The sequence below is a fragment of the Zingiber officinale genome, chromosome 4B (genome assembly GCF_018446385.1).
Source record: "Zingiber officinale cultivar Zhangliang chromosome 4B, Zo_v1.1, whole genome shotgun sequence".
NCBI classification, from domain to species: Eukaryota; Viridiplantae; Streptophyta; class Magnoliopsida; order Zingiberales; family Zingiberaceae; genus Zingiber; species Zingiber officinale.
In genome coordinates, this window is record NC_055993.1 from 3,115,033 (window position 1) to 3,120,114 (window position 5,082).

General features: G+C 35.6%; 1 long non-coding RNA gene across 1 annotated transcript; it reads left to right on the top strand.

Moving 5' to 3' along the window:
- The first annotated feature begins 4,096 nt into the window (after positions 1-4,096).
- LOC121977316 lies at positions 4,097-4,440 on the top strand. Its single transcript, XR_006110781.1, has 3 exons — positions 4,097-4,173; positions 4,256-4,313; positions 4,398-4,440. It is a non-coding gene; the product is annotated as an uncharacterized LOC121977316 (long non-coding RNA).
- The last annotated feature ends 642 nt before the right edge of the window (positions 4,441-5,082 follow it).

Sequence of the window (5,082 nt, forward strand, 5' to 3'; positions counted from 1 at the left end):
AATTTTTTCTGTTTTAAAAACTTGGCTAAACTTAGCTTTTGAAAATAAGTGCTTGGATAAACACTTAGTTTAATTTTTAACATAGACTTAGCTAATTATTTTTTCAAGTACTTAGCTTTCAAAAGAAATTGATTAAAAACTTGGCATTAAAAATTAAGGTTTTTTTTAGAAAAAAACTTAGTCAAAAGTGCTCAACTTAAAATAAATTTTGATTAAAGCTTAGTTTTAAAAAATAATTATAAAAACTAAGTTAAGTACTTAGATCCTTTTTTTTTTAATTAAAGACTTAGCTAAACTTCAGATTTAAAAAATACTTAGTTTTCTTAACAAAGATTTGTTAGAATGTATACTAAAAGTCTAGTTTTTGTAAACATTTATTTTGAAATAAGAATCACATTGGTCAAATCTCTACATTTATGATAAATATAGTTGTCCATTTAATTTATATTGTAAAAAACATGGTATGAGGAGACACACAGAAGATCATGTTATCAGTTCTTTATAAATTATAAACAATTGCTCACAACCAAGATGGAATGGGACAAACCATTGGAGTAGTTGTAGTGTAATTAGGTATTAGTTTATCTTGATTAATAAATTACACTAGTACACTATGAGTGTATTAAGTAGGACCATTTGAGGTTGTTCTTTTTATACTGACTGCATAAAAGAACAAAACCTCTATTATTATGAAAGTGTGTACTCTTAATCATGATATAATAACAAACACGTATACTTAATATTTATTTTTTTAATTTATCAAAGGGTGTAATTTAGTTCGTTAAATCAATATGTCCGATAAGTTGGGAAATGATATTATTTATATGGTATGTTGTTGATTATAGAATGAAACTGTATCCTAGTAATCTAAGTTGATGATGTCCCCTTGAGGAGCTCATAAGGATTGTCATGTAAACTCTGCAGGTGGATTTAGTCCGACATTACAATAAGGTTGAGTGGTACTACTCTTGAGCTAGATATTAATTAAGTGAGTGTCAGTAACTCATTTAATTAATGGACATTCGATATCTTAAACACAGGGAGATTGACACACTCATAATAAGAAGGAGCTCATAATGTAATTTGGGATTGATGCGGTAGTTTAATTGTAGCTCTTTAGTGATATGAGTTATTATTGATGAACTTGAGTTGGGTGTTCGTGGCAAACACGGGAAGCTCAAGCTCATCGGGAGACCAAAACCAAAATCCTCCTCTCGGTCCCTATTGTAGCCTCTTATATATAATCTTATATCCACCCAAAGCCTAGCTTCTTAGCCCATGCTAGGGGTCGGCCCCTATCCTTGCTTGGAGCCCAAGCAAGGGGCTGGCCAAGCCAAGCTTGGAGCTCAAGCTAGGGCCGGCCAAGCCTTGCTTGGTGCCCAAGCAAGTGGTCGACCAAGTAAGGAAAGGAAAGGAAAATTTTATTAAAAATAAAATTTTGATAAAATCTTTCCTTTATGTTTTTATCCACATGATTTTAAAAGAGAGTTTTTAATTTTAAAATCTTTCCTTTTAATGATTTTCTACAAAGGATTATAAGAGAGATTAGATATCTTTCCTTATTTGTAGATATCTATAATGTTAAAAGAAATATTTTAATTTTTAAGAAAACTTTCCATTTTTGTAACCATGATATAAAAGGAGTTTTATTTTTAAAATCTTATATTTTATAGATATCCATAAAAGGATTTAAAAGAGAGAAATTTTAATTTATAAAATATTCCTTTTATAGCTAACTACAAAAGGGATATTTTAAAAGAGAGATTTTAATTTTTGTTTAAAATCTTTCCTTGTTTTTTTAACAAGAGGTGGCCGGCCATGTCATGAATAGAAAAGAAAGTTTTATTTTTTGTTATAAAACTTTCCCTTTTTGGATTCACCAAGGATTATAAAAGAGAGGTAAATGGTGCCTTCATGGAACACAACTTCCATTCTATTGTTCCTCTCTCATTTCCATTGGTGGCCGACCCTCTTCCTTTCTCTCTTTTCCTTTTTTTTTTCCACATTGTGGCCGGCGACATCAAGTCTACTAGGAGCTTTGGTGGCCGGTTACTAGGAGGAGAAGAAGAAGAGAAAGGAGGCCCTCTTGTCTAGATCCCTTTGGTGGCTGGAGCTTGGAGGAAGAGAAGAAGGCTTTGGTGGATTTCTTCTTGGTAGATCGTCGCCCACACAACGTCCAAGAGAAGAAGAGGAATAAAATAGAAGATCAAGAGATTTTTATTAACAAAGAAAGGTATAACTAGTTGTCTTATTCCGCATCATACTAGTTTTCTTTGTACGGATTTTTGAATTACCAAACACAAGAGGCTAACGATTCTAGGAAATCGAATTTATGTTTCGATATTGTGTTTCTTTTCTTTTTCGATCTTGTGATTCGATTATTCTTAGTGGTTAAACCTAGGGTTATTATAAGGAGATTAAATATTGAATTTCGTTGAAAGGCTTTGTCTAGGAAGTGGTGGATGATCCCATACCCAAGAAGGTCTAGTGGCTCGCCATGTTTAACCTGGAAGCTGATCTTTGAAATAAATATTTAATTAGATTTGTAACATGGGTGGATTCGGATTAATAATGTTAAGCATCGTTTGTGATCCAAGTCTAAACTTTAAGAACAGATAAGTTGAACTAGGAATCAATAATGTTAAGTTCTGTTTGCGATTCTAAATTTAATTTCTAAAGAACACAATAGGTTCATAGGAAAGGTTCGGGACTTATACAAAATTTTTGTAAGGGGAACTAGTACGATATTCGGAATAGCAACCAACAATTGGTATCAGAGCTAGGATATTGCCTCTCTGTGTTTGGTTTTTCAGTTTAATTATGCACATGTCATACATATTTTAGGCATGATAATAGTAGGATGTGCAAATAGATTAACTCTATGGTTGCAGGTTGTTGGTTGGTCCTAGGAGGATCGTACCGGCACTACAACAAAAACCCTCATAGACATCAGTGGAACAACAACGGTTTTAAGCAAAAACTGATGTCTTTGAGTATTTTACACCAGTTTTTCCAAAAACCGGTGTCTATGAGCGCAGATTTTCGCTAATAGACATCGGTTTTTTAGCCGATGTCTATGAGTATCCATTTTTCATTAATAGACACCGGTTTTAACAACGGTTTTTAAAACCGATGTCTATGATAATTTTCTTGTTCTATCTACGAAATCGGATAGTAAAAAACTATTGTTAAAAGTGATGTTAATGAACTAAAATAAAATAATTTAATTTTTCCACCAATACTTAGTTAAAATTTTCAACACTTCAACTCACCTAAACCTATTAATTAGTTAAATTGTTCTATTTAATTAGTTATTATTTTCAATACTTAGTTAAACTGTTCTATTTAATTTAATTTTCCTAAACCTATATGACGCGGTCCACGGGAGGCAGAGACAGAGAGCCGTCTTCGGGCGACTCACCTTCTCCGCCTCTATCTTCTCCTCCCCTCCCATCGCCGACCCAATCTCGACCTCCTTCGTTCTCCCAAATCGAAGCAGACAGAAACAGAGATCGGAGATCTGTGCTTCCGATTCACCGCTCGATCCGCCAAGATGCAGATAGATTCCGAGAAGGTGTCATCGCTCGATCTCTTGTCGGTCGTCGTCGCCTCCCTCTCCGACGAATATGGGCTCGATTCCGGCACCGGGGATGCGTTCGTGGAGAACCGGCTGCTGATCGCCGTCCTGAGCATCGTCATCGCCGTGCTCGTCGGTTGCGTGGCAATCTTCTTCATCTGGTGATCGAGCGGAAGGAAGCCCACCGAGCCGCCGAAGCCGCTAGTGGTGAAGACCCAGATGGATATAGAGGAGGACCAAGGGAAGAAGAAGGTCACCATCTTCTTCGGGACGCAGACCAAGATGGCTGAGGGGTTCGCGAAGGTTAGGGTTTTTATCCGAGTAGTTCATTTTTTGAATTTTTCTCCCATGATCTTAGATTTTCCCCCCTTCTAGGCGCTGGCTGAGGAGGCAAAAGCACGGTACCCTAATGCCATATTTAAACTCGTGGATATCGTAAGATCATCTTCCTTCTGTTTCAGATAATTGGAAATACTACTGATTAATTGACTGATCTGTAGTTAGTTTCCTCAATTATAGGACGAATATGCTACTGAGGATGATGAGTACGAGGAGAACCTGAAAAAGGAGAGCTTGGCTTTGTTCTTCTTGGCTACGTAAGTTGAAAGCCAGGAATTTTTTGTTTTTATAAACGATCAGTTTCCTCAAAGTTCGAGCTGATCCCTTTGTTTTCTTTAGGTATGGAGATGGCGAGCCTACTGATAATGCTGCCCGATTCTACAAATGGTTTACAGAGGTTCTGGAAGCATGCACATTTAGTTAATCTATTCTACCAATAATCCTTTTGCCTTGATCGATTGCTGATTATTAGTTTTTATAGGGGAAAGAGAGAGGAACCTGGTTGGAAAATCTTCAATTTGGTGTGTTTAGTTTGGGCAATCAGAAATATGAACATTTTAATAAGGTTTGGCATGATGAAATTGTCAGTATTCATTTCGTGGGAATTGCTTGGCTGATATATTTGTGTATTGTGTCCTTGCAAAGGTTGCTGTGGTGGTCGATGAACTGCTTCATGAGCAAGGTATATAGTCGATTTATTTAGTTTGTGATTTGACTAAGTCACATATGCTCCTAAAGCTGATTTTAAATCCTATCTCCAGTTGCAAGCTCAAAGTTCATGCATTTCATTTTTCTAGAGAATTTAACTTGTTTTGTAGACTAATTGTTACTCTAAAAACTTGTAAAGTCAACATGGTATGAGGAGTTACCTGTGTCAACGGCTGATTACCTCAATTTTGAAAAAGTCCTGAGTCCTTCGCTTATTGTTCAATTCTTAATTCAGTTCGGATTGTCAAGTACTCTTCCTTCTATCTGACTATGTCTATAGTAATACTTTATGATGCAGATTTTGATATTTACTTTGATGTTCATGTATGAAGTTTTGAGTTCTTTATGAACTAGCCTAGCATACGGCAACCTTCCAATTTTCTACTCTCAGGATAAGAATGTACAATAGTGAGCTTGTGGGATATAGATCAAACTTAATCATTTGGCACTATCTGCTT